We start from the raw sequence: 19030 nt of genomic DNA, 5'->3' as shown, positions 1-19030 counted from the left end.
GTGCATAGCACTGATTACTGTATTAAGGTCACTGGTCCCCAAAAAAAGTGTCAAAAATGTCAGTTAGGGGCCCGATCTGTCCACCCCAATGTCGCAGTCCCACTAAAAAAACGCTGATCTCCGCAATTCCAAAAAAATAAAAATAAATAAATAATAAATAAAAAATCCAAAAAAATCTATCCCGTGGTTTGTAAACGCTATAACTTTTGCACAAACTAATTGTAAAACCAGAGTTAGACTTACCGGTAACTCTGTTTCTAGGAGTCGTCCAGGACGGCACAGGAGATATAGGCTCCACCTCCGGAGACAGGAAACACAAAGGATCAGGTGAATAAAGGGGCGGACACCCACCATCTTCCCCAATCTTTATCCGAGAACTCCCCAGACATGGCATCTGCAACAAGACAAAAAAACACTCGCCCATGGTTAAAACAGCATTATAGGGAGGGAATCCCTGCTGTCCTGGACGACTCCTAGAAACAGAGTTACCGGTAAGTCTAATTCTGGTTTTTCTCCAGTCGTCTGTCCAGGACAGCACAGGAGAGATCAACGAGAACTTACCAGATTAGGGTGGGACTACCGCCTGGAGGACCTTCCTTCCAAACGCTTGATCTTGCGCAGAGAGAAGGTCCAGTCTGTAGTGCTTGATAAATGACGAGAAGCTAGACCAGGTGGCTGCTTTGCAAATTTGTTCTGGTGTCGCCCCAGCCCGCTCCGCCCAAGAAGCAGATAATGCCCTCGTGGAGTGGGCTAACAGAGAAAAAGGGCACTCCTTATCTAAACTTCTATAAGCTTCTACTATCGCCTGTTTAATCCACCTGGCTATAGTATTCTTTGAAGCCTGCTGCCCCTTATTTTTCCCTGAATGCACTACAAATAAAGCATTGGATTTTCTATAGCTCTTAGACAACTCTAGATAGCTTAACACACAGGCCCTGACATCTAAAAGATAAAACTCTGCTTCCCTTGGATTGGAAGGGGAGGAGCAGAAGGATGGTAACACCATTTCTTGGGCCCTGTGGAACCTGGAAGCCACTTTAGGTAGGAATCCTGGATCTGTACGTACGACCAACCTGTCTTCAAAAATATGAAGAAAAGGTTCCCTAACTGACACCGAAAGTGGGCCCTTGCCCAAGGAACAGCTGGGATTGTTGCCGCGAGGAACCCTAGGCCTGACATAGCTGTCCTGATGGACAGTGACATGTTGGATTGCAGGGCGGCTGCTGTCGCCTTTACCTTTTCCCCCTTTTCTAGAGTGAGAAAAACTTTCTGCTCTATTGAATTTATCCTGTACCCCAGATTGCACAACTCGTGTGTTGGGATCAGGTTGGATTTGTCCTTGTTGATTAACCAACCCAGGTCCTCCAAGAACCGGGTGGCTACCCGCAAGTCTTCCTGTAACTGGGGAAAGGAATGGGCAAAAAAATAAAAGGTCGTCCAGATACGGAATGACTGAGATTCCCCTTAGTCTTAAGGGAGCCAGTGCTTCTGCCAGGACTTTGGTGAATCCTGGGAGAAGAACTCAGTCCGAATGGCAGGGCTCTGAACTGCAGATGGCAAACAGCACTCCCCCATCTTATCGCTATTCTTAAAAGTTTTTGAGACTTCTTGTGAATCGGGATATGAAGATAGGCATCCCTTAGATCCAGGGAAGCCATAAAGCAATTTGGGGGGAGCATGGCTTTCACCGTAAATATGGTTTCCATCCGGAATTTCTTGTAGGTCACCCATCTGTTCAGAGGTTTTAGGTTCAGGATTAGCCGAAAATTCCCAGATGGCTTTTTCACCACAAAGACTTGCGAGTAGAAACCCATGTTTGTTTCTTCTTGGGGCACTGAAACAAGAACTTTCTGGTCCACAAGGTCGCCAATTTGCGACAACAGTGCCGACGCCTTTAGGGGATCTTTGGGAGGGGAGGTCAGAACTGTTCTCGCAGGTGGAATACCCTGGAACTGAATCTGATAACCTTCCTTGATAATCCTCAATATGAACCTGTTTTGGGTCACGCTTTCCCACTGTGGGAGGAATTGACCCAACCTTCCCCCCACCGGGACCCGGTCATTGGGGTTTAGAGGTTTTTTTTTTTTTTTTTTTTTAGGAGAGGAAAAGAGAATACCCTTCTTTTGTTGTCCTCTCCCCCACTGCTTTTTAGTGGCTGGCATTTTGGAAGTTTGCCATTGTGGTCTTTGGGGACGAAAAAAACGTCGCTCTGGAGCTTTCTTGGGCTTTGACGGAAAAGCTTTCTTCCTGTCAGCTGTTCGGTCCAGGACCTTCTCTAGGTCTGGGCTGAATAAGAGGTCCCCTTCAAAGGGGATACCACAAAGCTTCGTCTTGGACGCTAAGTCCCCCTGACCATGACTTCAACCACAAGGCCCTACGTGAAGAGTTCACCAGGGCTGCAGTTCTGGCGGACAACTTGACCGATTCTGCCATATACCTGGCCGCTTTTGACAGCGTAGGAAGGGAATCCAGAATTTCTATACGGGAAGCCCCTCCTTCCAGATGGGCTTTAAGTTGGTCCAGCCAAACCTCCAGATTTCTGGCCACCACTGTTGTGGCCATAGCTGGTTTTAGGTTAGCCATAACTGCCTCCCATGACCTTTTAAGGAGAACCTCTATTCTCTTATCCATAGGCTCTTTAAGGACACCCATATCCTCAAAGGCCAGGTCCGTAGATTTGGCGCATTGTGAGAAGGCCGCATCCAGCTTGGGAACCTTGTTCCAAATACAAGAGGGGTCCTCGTTAAAGGGAAACCTCCTCTTTAAGCTCTTTGGGAAAAACAGCTTCTTTTCAGGCTCCACCCACTCCTTTTTAATGGAGTCCGTCAATGTGTCATGTACCGGAAATATCCTGTCATCACCGCTGTGAGAGCCGGAACCGGAAGTGATGCGCCGGAAGCCCCGCCCTCCAAAGGCCGGAACTAAAGCCCTGCGCATGCGTCCCCCTGCTTGAATGCGGAAGTCCTCGGTACAGCGACCGGACTCCCCCTCGTAGCAGGCACTAGACATAGCCCTCCCCGGGCTCCAGGAGGAGATGCGCCAGACCCGGCCTCGTCGACCACCGGGGGCCCCCTCCGCTGACCTCCTTCCCAGGACAGGTACAGCAGAGCTCCACACCTGCCTCCTCCTCCGGGGAGGAAACACAAAAGACTGGGGAAGATGGTGGGTGTCCGCCCCTTTATTCACACCTGATCCTTTGTGTTTCCTGTCTCCGGAGGTGGAGCCTATATCTACTGTGCTGTCCTGGACAGACAACTGGAGAAAATATATATATATATATATATATATATATATATATATATATATATATATATATATATATATATATATATATATATATATATATATATATATATTACACACACACATACATATATAATAAACAGTACAAATGTTGATCCCATGTGCAAATAAGAGCAGCAGCCAATAGGTGTGACTTCAAGATGTGCATACAGTGATGGTGGCACCCTCCAAACACCGCAGGTGGTCTCAGAGGATATGAACCAGATAAAAGAGGGAACTCCTCTTTGTGTAGTAGGTTTCAAAAATCCAAATTTATTGATAAGATTAAAAATATTGCAAATACAAAAAAGTGGACAGACCCGCTATGCTTCCCGTAATCAGCCGGGCTCACCTGAGGTCGCTCAGGCTGTCTGCCGAAAACCTAACCGCTACCGGAAGTGTACCAGGCCGCGTACGTTGCTATCGTTAACTCTTTGGGGGGGGGCGAAGACCTCTTCTTCAAGGACTGTACTAGAAATAGTATTATCTGTAAGTATTAAAGAGATATTGTAACAAATAATTGTTGATACATGGAAGCAACAAACAGAGTACAGTCCTTGAAGAAGAGGTCTTCACCTCGAAACGTCGGACCACACATGAAATAGTTGGTTGAATGCATATGTACATCTTTTTACTCACACCAGTTTTGTCCAATTTTAATGATATTATTGTTGTATGTCAATTTTCTATTCTCTTTTGTTAATCTAAATAAAATCATCATTTAAAGTGGAGTTCCACCCTATTTTTATACTTGTAAAGGGAGAGCTGCGCTAAATTGATGGAAAACCAGAGTCACCCAGTAGAACAAAATAAGGTAAATCCACAATAACAGATGGTACTATGTCAAATAAATTCTCCTGCAACCCAGACACATGTATGTCACAAATTGTCAGCAGGCATAAATACAGATGTGAGAAATAGTCCATCAAAAAAGTCCATAAGGTTGGATAGGTGTCCAGTGAAAAGGATGAAACCACACACCACTTTCAACGTGTCTAATTCCACAGGTGCCACATGCAAAGAGCTCAAGATCTGCTTACCAGAGCTCATAGGATTATGAGCATAACACACATGTCCACAAATGGGCCAACCAAAATCGACCATGTGTAGCGTAATACCACTATTCTTGGGCGGATGACCCCGAGCTGAAATAGGAGCCTCTCGGTGTTCCACGTTCCAAAAAAAAGAAGGGTTTGTCCTGATAGCGTAGTACGTCCTGTGTGGACGTACTACGCTATCGTACCCTTCTTTTTTTTGGAACGTGGAACACCGAGAGGCTCCTATTTCAGCTCGGGGTCATCCGCCCAAGAATAGTGGTATTACGCTACACATGGTCGATTTTGGTTGGCCCATTTGTGGACATGTGTGTTATGCTCATAATCCTATGAGCTCTGGTAAGCAGATCTTGAGCTCTTTGCATGTGGCACCTGTGGAATTAGACACGTTGAAAGTGGTGTGTGGTTTCATCCTTTTCACTGGACACCTATCCAACCTTATGGACTTTTTTGATGGACTATTTCTCACATCTGTATTTATGCCTGCTGACAATTTGTGACATACATGTGTCTGGGTTGCAGGAGAATTTATTTGACATAGTACCATCTGTTATTGTGGATTTACCTTATTTTGTTCTACTGGGTGACTCTGGTTTTCCATCAATTTAGCGCAGCTCTCCCTTTACATCTTCTACTTAGTGACTCCCACTACAGCTGCTGCTTTTTCTTTGGCTTAGCGCGGTTATTTACTTTATATTCTATTTTTATACTTACCTCCATCTTCTCGCTCCGGGTCACCTGAAAAAGAAATGGATAATCGCATATTTTTTTTTTTTTTACTTACCTCGTAGCGAAGAAAATATACTTACCTTACTTCCTTCTTCCTCCTTCCTCGGCCGCGGCCCGTCGTCACTTCCTGGCTCTGCAATGATTCCTGGGAGCTGGACGTCATAGCTCCCAGGAATCATTGCGCCTGCACCGGCCCCGACGTCAGTTCCGGGTCGCGCGCGTCATCCCCTTCTAAACAGCTTCTGGGCATGCCCAGAAGCTGTGGAGGGATGACGCGCGCGACCCGGAAGTGACGTCGGGGCCGGCGCAGAGCATCGTGGGACCAAAGAAGGCGGAAGAAGACGCCGAAGAGGACGCGCTGGCTTCAAGCTGCCCACATCTGAGATGGCAGCGCTGGACAAGACGTTTGCAAGGTAAGTATTTGTCCTAACAGGTAAGTGCAACCCGGGACAGATCAGAGGCTAGCCATTGTGGAATGCACTAGCCCTGACTGTCCCGGGGGTATTAAAAAAAAAAAAAAAAAAAAAAATCCAGGGTGGAACTCCGCTTTAAGTACTTTTTTCAAATTATTTTTCTTGAGTGACCTAAAAAGTCCCACCCCATAGGGGATTTTTCCAAAAACATGTTTTTCATACTGGGATGTGGCACTCACATTTAGGAACACAGTGGGAACACACCTACAAATCACTAGGAGTGACCAGGTAGAGCCAAAGGCTTTGACACGCCCGGGGGGGGGGTCCCTGGGTTATTGGGAGCCACCAAAATTACCGGAATCCCCTCCAACTCGACACTCCGTAGCAGGCGAGATAAAAGTTTCAGCAGAGGAAAAGCATAAATTAGCCCGTACTGGCTCCAGGTAGCCACGGTCGTCTACTGCATTGGCCAGAGGATTTCTGGACCGAGCCACAAACTTTGAAACTTTCCTGTTTTGTCTGGAGGCCGAACAGGTCCACATCCGAGGTCCCCCACGGGAGACACAGCTGGTGGAACACCTGTTGATGCAGGGACCACTTTCCCGGATCCAGGGTTTGACAACTCAGGTAAACCCCCTGCCAATTGCCGGGAATGTACATGGCGGATAGGGCTGGGACATAGTCCTCTGCCCAGCGCAGGATCTCGGCTACCTCCAGAGCCACCAGGGCACTCCTGGTGCCCCCTTGATGATTGACACATGCCCCGGCCGTGACATTGTCAGACTGGACTCGGACAGGACTCAGACAGAACACCCCTTGAGATTGTCCGTCCAGTGGAACAGGCTCAACCTGATTGCTCTCAGTTCCAGAACGTTGATCGCCCCCCCCCCCCCCAATCGGTCAGACAGGCATCTGTCGTCACCACCGTCCAGAATACTGGAAGGAAGGATTTCCTGTGGAGAAGATTCGGAGAGCTGAGCCACCAATTCAGGGAGTCCTTGGATCTCTGGCTCAAACTAATCAGACCGTCCAGGGATCTTGACAAGGATCTCCTGTTGGAAAAAATGTCTTGTGTGGGCCTGAGCATATGGTACGGCCTCGAAGGAGGACACCATCAGGCCCAGCACCTGCATAGATGACCTGAGAGATACCAGGTCGCAAGCCAGCAGCGACAGAATTGCTTCCCTTACCTTCACAGGAGGTAGAAATACCTTTGCTAAAGCTGAATCTAGGATTATCCCTAGTTACTCCAGTCTGGTTGTTGGAACCAGGGCAGATTACTGAAGGTTGAGATTCCAACCGAACTGCAGATTCAGAGTGTGAATGGTCAACCCCAAAATCCCATTCCAATGTCACAGACAGGTCTGCTCGGAGAAGAAGATCATCCAGGTACCCCAGAATCGCTATTCCTCTCTGTCGTAGCAGAGCCAGGATAGGGGCTAACACCTTGGTGAAGACCCTGGAAGCAGAGGCGAGACCAAACGGTAACACCACAAATTGAAAATGGTCCTTGCCCACCTCAAAGCGGAGGAATCGTTGATAGGCATCCTTGATATCGATCGAGGCCAGCAGGTCCCCCTGATGCAAGAACGCCACCACTGACCGAAGGGACTCCATGCAAAATTTCTGGACACGCACAAAGCGGTTCAGAGTTTTGAGGTCGAAGATTAGACGCAATTTGCCCTCCTTCTGTGGAACGGTAAACAGGTTTGAATAGAACCCTCAAAATCATTCCTTCCTCAAAAACGCCTTGTGACAGCATATCCCGAATCGCTTCCTGCAGCCCCGCAAGGCGGTTTGGGCCCTGGGGACAGCTGAAGATTAGAGGGAAAAAAATCTGTCTGGCGGACGGGAACTAAACTCTATCTTGTACCTGGACTGAATTACCTCATGGACCCACCTGTCGTGCAACAGTGAGGTCCAAGGATACGGGAAGAAACTGAGACGTCCCCACACCACTGAAGTGGGTGGGGGCGCCCCTTCAGGCAGAAGGGGTATGCTTGGAGGTGCTGGGGGCAGAGGATTTCAGCTTACCAGCCCACCGTTTCCCAGATCCTTTTCCGCCCAAAGTCTGTTTGGTTTTCTGCGACACTGTCGCACGAAAAAGACGCTTCTGGGCTGTAAAGGAAGGACCTCACTTATGCGAGGGAGACTTACCCTTAATCGAGTGAGGAATGAGTGTGCTCTTTCCCCCAGTAACCGTCTTGATCAAGTCATCCAAGGAGAAACCAAAAAGGCGATCACCCTGAAAGGGAAGATCTGACAAAAGCTTCTTAGAAGCCTGGTCAGCTGACCAGGACTTTAACCAGCTCGCATGTCTGATGAGCACACTTACCACTGACGCTCTGGCCGCGAGCGGAAGAACGTCCAGGTTAGCATCGCATACAAATTGCAGAGTCTGCGATAATTGGTCAGCGAGTTCAGGGCAGATGACGGTAACGGGGTTACTGTCAGCGCCTTTACCTATTCTAACATAGTTTGAGAGACTAGAATGGTAGTCAGGGCATGCCTGAGAATAGATCCCACTACCGTATACAGGTGTCGGGATAAGACCTCAATACGTCTGTCAACCAGATCAGGGAGAGATGAGGATTCTGCCACCGGTAAAACGTGGCCTTGTAAATACCGCATATCTGGGGGTCCACCTGAGGGGGGGACCGTCCATTTGCATAAGATCTCTTCCTCAAACGGGTAGCGTCTAGCCAAACGTTTGGGAATTGCAAGCGTGCGATTAGGTTGCTGCCATTGTTCCTCCACTAAGGCGGACAAGACAAGGGAAAACCTTGGCCGATTTCTTTGCCCTGAGGGATCCCAAGGATACCAAGGCTCCTTGCAATTTAGAAAATGCATCTGATTTTTAGGGTGTTCCTCACTAAGGATATCAAAGCATCTACCAGCGCCTTTTCCTGTGCCAAGGCGGGTGTGGAAACATCCTCTTCCACATCAGAAAAGTCTGAATGTGGGGACGCATTGCCAGCGACCACATCGGCCTCAGAATTTGAGGTCTGAGATGAGACAGGCGAGGGCGTTTCTTAGTAAATGCTGCCGCAATAACTTTGTCCATTTTTCTGGACATTTCTTGCATCACAGACAATAAAGTCACATCATGAGCATTAGAAGCGGGCCCCAACGATATATCGGGGGTCGCAGACAAACTTGGGGAATCCATGTTAGACATATGGCCAAACAGTAGGATTGCACAGTAAGAATGTAAAGAGCAGACAGGGAAACGGGGAAACACCGGAACATGCACCGCAAGGGGTTAAACGGAAACTTCTCCTGAAAACAGGAGCATTGGCCTAAGAGGGAGCAATCAGCACCCAATCGTCAAATATTAATGCCTCTGAGGCTACGTGAGGTTACAAAGGCACCACAGGTCCCAGCAAGTCTGCAAATACCAGCGTTCACTGCGCCTTTAAGATGCGATCGCGATGCACGCAGCGCTACTCCGGGGGATAATCCTAGCCCCCTAAAGGTCTGAAACCCCTCTGAAGATGAAAAGGTGAAGGCCAGGGTGATTAAAGTCCTCTAGAGTAGTTACCACTTGGAGAACACAGCAAGGTCCATCAGCAGCATGGAGAAGAGAAGGTAGAAGGAAACGCCCCCGCCCACAAGAGCCAGAAGCTCCTGTGCTGTTTTGTCTCCGGTTCCAGCAAAATGGCCACAGGCATTACAGTGATAGGGATACCCTGGCAGCCTGCTGAGGCCTGTTAAGGTTGCAGGCCATGGCAAAATGGCAGCTTTGCGCCAATGAGCACGTGACCTCGGGCCTAGTGAGGCCTACCCTAGTAACAGGCCTGGGAGCCCTGGCAGGGGGTCATCCCGGCGGATGAAACCCCCCCAAGGTAGCGGTATGAGGTGCAACCATGTACCCCTCCGAGGCCTCCCCCCTACCGTCCGCTACACGGTATAGCGCCTGAGGCGACCTACATAGGAGACCCCCCACTAAAAGTGTCCCGGGGGTCCGGAGCCCAGGGTAGGGAGAGGTCAGGGTAGGAGGGAAAGGTCCCAGGTGACCCCTCATAGTGGAGGAGGGTGGTAGGAGCTATGGGTACCAGAGGGTCCTACTCACCTATGGAGGAGCCCATGTCCTCCCCAGGCACGCTAACCAGACAGGGGGACTGTACTTACCGGACCACGCTGCTGAGGTTAGGCGTCCATCCTGATAGAGGGCGCTGTCGGCCAAGGGGCACGTTGCGACATTGGCATGCCTGGTGGGGTGTTTCACCCGCAGGCCAGTCCCTGTCCGTGGGACTATAGTGGCCATGGAGACCCAGCGCAGGGCTACGGTCTGCAAGTTCTCGCTGGCACAAACTGGGAGACCATAAGGCTCTCATATAGCCAGTCCGAAACCCAGCCGGCATTCCACAGGAACTGGAGTCAGCAGCAACAAAAAATAAAATAGGAAAAGGTTCCCTTTAAGACGTTGAAAACAGAGCTAGGACAAAGGTCCCAGCAGGGAGCTGTTTGGCCACTCCTAAGACCAGGCAGCTAAAACTTAAAATGCAATTGTGAGGCCAGGGGGTAATAACACCCCCCTGGGGGTGTCAAAGCCTTTGGCTCTACCTGGTCCCTCCTAGTGGGAGCGGCTTATTACCCATCCGTCTATGATTTAAAGCAGCAGCTACGTCCGTCGGTGGATGAAAGAGAAATGTCAGTTAGGGATCCAATCTGTCTGCCGCAATCCCGCTAAAAATCGCAGATCACCGCCATTACTAGTAAAAAAAAATTAAATGACATCTTTCCCGTAGTTTGTAGATGCGATAACTTTTGCGCAAACCAATCAAAACACTCTTATTGCGATTTTTTTTACCAAAAATATGTAACAGAATACAAACTGGCCTAAAAGGATGAAACATTTTGATTTTTAAATTTCTTTTTTTTTGGGGGGGGGGGGGGGGAATGTTCTATAGCAGAATGTGAAAAATATTTTTTTTCAGAATGATCGCTCTTTTTTTGTTTATAGCACAAAAAATAAAAACCACACAGGTGATCAAATACCATACCACCAAACGAAAGCTCTACTTGTGAGAAAAAATGACATCGCTTTTATTTTGGTACAGTGTAGCAAGACTGCACAATTTTCCGTTAAAGTAACACAATGCCGAATCGCAAAAAAACGTCCTGGTCATTACGGGGGCAAATCCTTCTGTTCCAGAAGTGATTAAGGTAACAATTAGGCATCAGGATTCCCCCGCCCCTCTTTACATTTACCTGATTTCTCATTTGATCAAGTGCCGTGAACATCTGCAGCTCTTCTCTCCCCTCATTTCCTGGTCTCACTGACTTTGCAGAAGCAGTGGGAGCCATTGGCTTCTGCTGCTGTCTATCAAAGAAAGAGACAAGGGAGCAATGCACACAGACAATGAGACACAGGAGCGCGCCTGCACAAGTGCCCCCATGGAAAGCAGCTATAGGGGCACCCACCAGAGGGGAAGAGCCAGGAGCATGGCGGTGGACCAGAGAATAGCAGGCTCAGGGGCCACTTTGTGCAATACCATTGCACAGAGTAGGGAAGTATAAACCCGTTGTTAAAAAAAAAAAAAAAACCCCTGCACACCTACAAACTTTAGGTTTACATGCACATTTGAACACAAGCATACAAGAGCCTTAACAATTGGAAGCAGATTAAATGGACAGTTTAGGTAAACCTAAAAGCAATTTTAGGCTCCATGCGCACTGGGCTTAAAACTCCAGTTCTCTTGGCAGAAAAAAACGATCACATAGAGCATTTTTTGTACAATGTTTAGACAAGTTTAAGAGAGTTTTGCGTTTTTTCTGCCAGAAAGCTCCAATCAGAAATGCAAACCAGAATGGTTTTTATTCCTGGCTCTAAACATTGAGCTCAAAATATGCCTGTAATAGTCCTAATGTGTATGGACAAGGATAAGCTGCTTCTACAGGCAGAACACAAAACTCCTGTACAAGCAGTGGTTTTTAAGCCAGTTTCCACGGAGCCTCAGCCAGCTACAAGCTTTAGCCACTTGCCGGCCGCCCCACGCAGATTTACTGCGACAGATTCACTGGCTCAGCTGCGCATAATCACATAGATCTACGCGATTATGTACGCGCGCCGCCGGAGCTGCGCTCCCGCTGTGATTAGAACAGCGGGAGCCAGACCGTGGGAGGAGCGGGCACGACCGCTGCCGGCCTCCTACGTTCTTTACAGAAACTGACAGGAGAGCCGCCAGCCTATGAAAAAAAAGCTCTTCTGTCAGACAGGCACACAGAGATTGTGTGTTTCAGCCAAGCTGAAACACCAATCCCTGTGTGTCTGTCGCAGAGCTCTCTCCCCCCCCCCCCTCTCCTCCACAGTTAGTAAGCACATCTAGGCATACATTTAACCCTTTTATCACCCCCCCCCCCCCCCGTATTAACCTCTTCCCTGCCAGTGTCATTTATACAGTAACAGTGCATATTATTTAGCACTGATTACTGTATTAATGTCACTGGTCCCAAAAAGTGTCAAAAAAGCCAGTTAGGGGTCTGATCTGTCCGCTGCAATGTCACAGTCCCACACAGGATATGCAGAAGGAGATTAGGGAACTTAACAAGTGGCTGAGAAACAGGTGTAAGAAGGAGGCACTGTGCCTATACAGGCAAATTGCCTCATATAAAGTCCCAATCTGTGTTTTACACTGCATCCACCAAGGGGTTGGAGGTGTATGCTTCTCAGCTGGTCGTTTTCAGTTTGTACCATCTTAAGAACATTGCTATTAGAGTTATGAGATACTAGACCAGTCATGGATGGAGGTGGGTTGGGGAAAGTTTGGGCTGCTCCCTCTCACCTGCCTCCTATCCATCCATTAGCAGCCATGTGCTCCCAGAGTGGAGACACTCAAATTTAAAAGTGTTAGGACTGCAGATAAAACAGGGTGCCGTGTCGTGGCTCTGCAGCTTACACATACGTTTGCAAATGCGTGTCAACTAAACCCCTGTTCTTTATTTAGATCATGAGACAGGTCTACTTGGTTGGTGGCAGACTGGAGGGTGAGTACATCAGACTGGGGGCTGGCTGGCTTCCATGCACCTCTCTTAATCCTTTTCAATTCGGTTTAAGAAGGAGGGGTTTGGGTTCCTCCTGGAGAACTGGGCTGACTTCTCAGTCGGCTACCGGCTCTTTAGTAAGGATGGGCTGCACCTTAATGGGGACGGTACAGCTCTTTTGGGGAGAAAGATGGCCACCAAGTTGGAGGGGCTTTTAAACTGAGACGGGGGGGGGGGGAGCTCAGAAGTAGAGTCAGTCAGGAGGGAGCAAAAGACAGAAGGTATTATTAGGGTCAGCAGCGACAGTAGATCCAAAACGTCAATTGGGGGTCTGTGCAGGCCAACCTCAGACCAAACAGGAATAAAAATAACCACCATTCACTACCAACTTCCACAAATCTAAGAGGGGTATATACAAATGCCAGGAGCCTAGCCAATAAAATGGAGGAGTTGGAAATGTTAGTACATGAGGAGGACATTGACCTTGTGGGAATAACAGAAACTTGGTTTGACCCCTCCCATGACTGGCTGGCCGATATCCAAGGGTATTCTGTGTACCAGAAGGACAGGGTAGGAAAAAGAGGGGGAGGGGTATGTCTCTATGTCAAAAATAAAGTAAGGGTGATAGAGAGGAATGATATTATGGAAGGGATGATTACAGAGTTAGAATCCGTGTGGGTAGACTCCATTAGGTAATTGTGGGGGTTTGTTATAGGCCACCCAACCAAAGGGAGGAGGTGGCGCTGGAATTTATATCACTGTTGGGTAAAGCGGGACTTCAATTATCCCGACATGGACTGGGAAGAGGGGACTACACACTCACAGAAGGCCCGTCTCTTCATGGAAACCTTACAGGACAATTAAATGTCTCAGTTGGTGGATTCTCCTACTAGAGATAATGCAGTGCTGGATCTATTGATCCCTAATGTCCCAGACCCAATCTCAGAGGTAGGAGTCCAGGACAACCAGGGCTCTAGCAAACACAGGATGATTACATTTAGCGTAAATAACAATATAACAAGGCAAGAGGGGAACATAAGAACCCTAAGTTTCCCAAATTGTGCTCAATGATGGAAAGGGTAAACTGGGACCAAACCCTAGGAACACTGACCAAAAAAGGAAAAAGGGGAATGCTTGAGGAACAGATTAAACAAATGCATCTCGCAGTGCATTCCTATGGGAAATAAATTTAGAAGACACAAAGCCAAACCTGGCTGGCTAAACCGTAATGTTAAAAACCTTATTAGGGGAAAAAAATGGCCTTCAAGAAATATAAATCAGAGGGCACATTATTATCACAGGACTTGCCGCTATGGCTAACAGAGGGTGAAGTCAGGGAAAGGCTGGATAAAATTAACACAAATAAATCACCAGGCCCGGATGGCGTACATCCGAGAGTACTCAAAGAACCTAGCAAGACTATATCTAGACCACAGTTCCTGATCTTTGCTGACAGTATTATGACAGGAAATGTACCGGGGGATTGGAGGAAAGCCAACGTGATACCGATATTCAAAAAATTGCAGAGGCATGTCCCGGGAAATTATAGGCCGGTCAGTCTGACATCGATAGTATGTAAACTTCTGGAGGGGATGATAAGGGACTATATTATAGGGCATAGGTCTTCAAACTATGGCCCTCCAGTTGTTCAGGAACTACAATTCCCATCATGCCTAGTCATGTCTTTGAATGTCAGAGTTTTACAATGCCTCATGGGATGTGTAGTTCTGCAACAGCTGGAGGGCCGGAGTTTGAGGATCCCTGTTATAGAGTTTGCTAAAGACAACAACATCATCAGCACGGGTTTACTAAAGGGCGTTCTTGTCAAACCAATCTCTTAACATTCTACGAGGAGGTGAGCTGTGAGCTAGATAGGGGGAGACCAGTGGATGTGGTGTACCTGGATTTCGCTAAGGTGTTTGATACAGTTCCCCACAAGCGCTTAATTTATAAAATAAGGTCTGCAGGCATCGGCCACAAGGTTTGCTCTTGGATACGGAACTGGCTAAAAGGGCGTGTCCAAAGGGTGGTAATAAATAGCGCATACTCAGACTGGTCTGGGGTGGCAAGTGGGGTCCCCCAAGGCTCAGTCCTGGGACCAACCCTGTTCAATTTAGTCAAACAGCATTGAGGACGGGATCAGTAGTTCTATATCAGTTTTTGCAGATGACACAAAATTGGGCAGGGCAATAACTGCACGGCATGAAGCCGATATCCTACAGAATGACCTGAACAAAATAAGAGTGGGCAATGACATGGCAAATGAGGTTTAATGTGGAGAAGTGTAAGGTTTGGCACTTGGGGACTAAAAACATAAAAGCACAATACTCTTTAGGGGGGGAACCTTTGGGGGATTCAAGAATGGAGAAAGATCTGGGAGTCTTGGTTGATGATAGACTAAGCAATAGCATGCAATGTCAGGCGGCAGCTGCCAAAGCCAGCAGAATATTAGCATGCATAAAGAAAGGGATGTATTCCAGAAATAAAACTATAATCCTACCACTTTATAAAACTCTGGTCCGAACGCAACTGAAGTATTCTGTCCAGTTCTGGTTGCCAGTCCTCAGGAAGGATGTGTTGGAGCAGGAGAGAGTCCAGAGAAGGACAACTAAACTGATTAGGGGATTGGAGGACCTTAATTATGAAGAGCGTCTACAATTGCTTAATTTATTCTCCCTGGAGAAGAGACGCCTAAGAGGGGACATGATAGCAATATATAAATACCTCAATGGTGATCTCAGCATAGAAAAAAAGCTATTCATTCACAAGGATTGCACGAGGACTCGAGGACATACAATGCGATTAGAGGAGAAGCATTTTGACCTCAGCCAACGCAGGGTTTTTTTTTTACTATTAGGGCTACAAGGTTGTGGAATTCTCTACCACAAGAGGTAGTCATTAAGACAGACATCTCAAGTCTCCCGCAACTATCGGGAGTCTACCGCCTTTGGCCGGCGGCTCATGGACACCCGCAAGTGACGTGCGATCTCCCAGCTGCCACGGGAGACTTAGGATGTCTGCAGTCAGTGACAGAGCTGCTGCTTCCTGTATAGTTTCGGCTCCGTCACAGAGGGAGTGATATGAAATGCACTTCGCCTGTGACAGAAGCCATACAGGAAGCAGTGGCTCTGGCTTTCTACTGCAGCTGCTGCTTCCTCCAGCAGTACCCGCATTACCCTCCAGCATTACCAGCCAGCATTTCCCACCAAAACAACCCTCCAGCAGTAATCACCAGCATTATCTGCCAGCAGTAACCGTGCCAGCAGTAACCACACCAGCAGTCTGCAAAATAAGTAGAAAAGGTATGTGCATTAACGTGTGTATATTGTTGCAATATGTTTAACCACTTCCATTTTTTGGGATTCAGCATTGCGTTATTTAACATAAAATTGCAAGCTTGTGCAACGCTGTACCCAAATAAAATTGATGTCCTTTTTTTCCCACAAATATAGCTTTCTTTTGGTGGTATTTGATCACCTCTGCGGTTTTTAGATTTTTAACAAAAAAAGAGAGACAATTTTGAAAAAAAAAAAAAAAAAAAAACACGCCATATATTTTTTACTTTCTACTATAGAACATTCCCAATAAAAAAAAATTTTTTTTTTTTTTTTTTTTTTTTTTTTATTAGTTTAGGCCAATTTGTATTCCGCTACATATTCTTGGTAAAAAAAAAAAAATCCCAAAAAGCGTATTTTAATTGGTTTGCGCAAATGTTATAGCGTTTACAAACTACGGGATAGATTTTTGTAATTTTTATTATTTTTTTGTTTTTATTCATAATGGCGGTGATCAGTGTTTTTTTAGCGGGACTGCGACATTGCGGTGGACAGATCGAGCCCCTGACATTTTTGACACTTTTTGGGGACCAGTGACTTTAATACAGTAATCAGTGCTAAATATTATGCACTGTTACTGTATAAATGACATTGGCAGAGAAGGGGTTAACACTGGGGGGTGATCAAAGGGTTTAACGCGTACCTAAATGTGCATACCTTATATGGGAATGGTTCTGTGACAGGCACAGAGAGATCGCAGTTTCAGCTTAGCTGAAACTCCTGATCTCTCTCTGCCTGTCTGACAGAAGATCCGTCTGCTTTGTTTACATAAGCAGGCGGCTCTTCTGTCAGTTTATCTGATGATCGCAGGAGAAAGGCGGCGATCGTCACCCGCCTCTCGCTGGGTCTAAACACAAAACAAACAAGCGCAGCCTTTTGCATTAAATCATGTAGTACTACGTGATTTTGCGCAGCCGAGCCGCCCTGCCGCAGTAATACTATGGTGGGCAGTTGGCAAGAGGTTAATAACAAGTTGTGTTTTGTCAGAATATGTCATGTGCTTGTTCATACATGTATGAAGAAGGACATTACATTTTCTGGCTGCCTAAGCCCCCAGCACAGAACTGTAAATATCCCAGCATGTGCAGTGTTTCCGACTCCTACCACCATAGCCACTTCAAATCACTGACGTGATCATGGTGGTTAGAGTGTTCCTTTAATATCTCTCAGAAGAAGTAAACCTCTGTATACTGATTCCATTTAATTTCATCATCCTCTAGTTGTGTTAAATCAGTGCAGGGGGGGTGGGGGGGGGCGCAGCAACGGCGCCACTTCCCTGAAATGAGTTTGCCCCCTCTCTGAAATGAGTTTGCCCCCTCCCTGAAATAATGACTTTGCCCCCTCTCTGAAATAATGACTTTGCCCCCTCTCTGAAATTAGTGTGCCCCCTCCATGAAATTAGTGTGCCCCCTCTCTGAAATAATGACTTTGCCCCCTCTCTGAAATAATGACTTTGCCCCCTCTCTGAAATTAGTGTGCCCCCTCCATGAAATTAGTGTGCCCCCTCTCTGAAATAATGACTTTGCCCCCTCTCTGAAATAATGACTTTGCCCCCTCTCTGAAATTAGTGTGCCCCCTCCCTGAAGTAATGACCTTTCCCCCTCTCTGAAATGAGTTTTTGCAGGTTGGGGTGCCTGTTAAGAGAGTAAAACTTTCCAGAGCTGAAGTGGTTAGACACACATTTGCAAACAATGGCACCAGAAATATCTAAATTGCAATAAAATAAAAGATAATAGGATTTAAAAATCAACAGAAACTGCCTTAACACATTACCAAACAAGCTCCAGGAAAAACGAAGGGGCTACGTCTTTCTCACGCTGCAAGGCGAGCTCCATTTATTCTGTGCTAAATCATCGCTCACATTATTTCACATGAACAAATACCGTAAGCACACAGACCGTAGTAACCGTACGTTCTCACAGTACTTACACAACAACAACGTGTAAAACACGGCTCCAGCTTCTAAGCTTCAGGTCGATGGTACAATAGAGTTCACTAGCAGAGCAGAGGAGCGGAAGAAGCACGTGACTAGGTCACATGACGGACGACAACCCACTACATCACTACTTTCTAGATTGGTAGCGGCTAGTAGTCATCTGGAGGTGATGCGAGGGGAGGGAAGAGGAAGCGGGCGGAGCGTACAGGGACTATTCACTCAGAGCCCAGTCAGTCTCAGTCAGTGACTGCATGCTTTAATAAGATAGGTATGTGAGGACTTCAGTAAGCGATCTAGGGGTGCAGGGAAAAGAGTTGGGTGATAATCAGGTGCACGGTCAGTTCTGAAGGGTGACCTAGGGGCACAGGGTAAGGGGAGACGGGTGACTATTAGTACTCCTGAATGACATGGAGTGTGCCCCAATGCAAACATTACACCAACCAACTATAAGGGACAATTCTGGGGACCCCTATGCCATCAGAACTAGTGTTCCCATTGGAAGATTCCCCCTCTATTACTCTTCAGGGAACAACCCAACATTTTGAATTTCTCTTTACTTACAATGCTGATGGTAAACTAACAGGATAATGGGGGCAGAGGTAACAATAAAAACTGACAGGTGTTCAGACCATCTTCCTCCACTCAATCCAAAACTAAAAAAAAATGTTTTGCCTTTAGTTATACTCTAACCACCTCAATACAGACCAGTGGCAGCCGGTGTATTGAGGGCGCAGGGGTGCCACCCCCCCCCCGCCCCCCCATCCATGCGTCTGGCCCCCTAATCTGCATGCAGGGGCGCCGGACGCATGGAGCTTAATTGTTTTTTTTTTTTTTAAATCACCCGATTAGAGCCAGAGGCTCTAATAGGGTGATGCAAAGGGTGGAGCCGGGGCGCAGAGCAGTGCGCCCCGAGACCACCCATTGTGTGACAATAGCGAATGAAAATTCGCTATTGTCACACCGAACCTCCTCCTAGGCAATCGGGAAGCGCGTCCGATACGCGCTTCCTGATTGGCTGCAAGGCATGCCATTGGCCGAGGAGGAGGCGGAGCGGGAGGACTGGAGGAGACGTGCCGCCGGGACTGAGGAGAAGCCGCGCCGGGGGACTGAGGAGAAGCCACCCGCTGCGGCCGCCGCTGCTGCTCCAGATAAGTAAGGGGCACGCACGCTGATCTCTGCATTGGGGGAATGTATGCTGGTCACTGCATTGAAGGGGGCACGCGCGCTGATCTCTGCATTGGGGGCATGTATGCTGGTCACTGCATTGAGGGGGGCATGTATGCTGGTCACTGA

General features: G+C 47.5%; 1 protein-coding gene across 1 annotated transcript in view; it reads right to left on the bottom strand.

The window, feature by feature from the left end:
- The window catches only part of MEN1 (menin 1), a 553703-nt gene extending 535869 nt beyond the window's left edge, over positions 1 to 17834 (bottom strand). Inside the window, exon 1 of the mRNA XM_082269638.1 lies at positions 17731 to 17834. The gene's annotated coding sequence lies outside the window, so the exon portion shown is untranslated. The remainder of the gene's footprint in view (positions 1 to 17730) is intronic.
- Between the last annotated feature and the right edge of the window lie 1196 nt (positions 17835 to 19030).

This window comes from Pelophylax lessonae (genome assembly GCF_965119305.1).
Source record: "Pelophylax lessonae genome assembly, chromosome: 10".
In the NCBI taxonomy this organism is placed as follows: Eukaryota; Metazoa; Chordata; class Amphibia; order Anura; family Ranidae; genus Pelophylax; species Pelophylax lessonae.
Note: the sequence above shows the minus strand (reverse complement) of the source record. Positions and strands in the feature narration are given on the sequence as shown.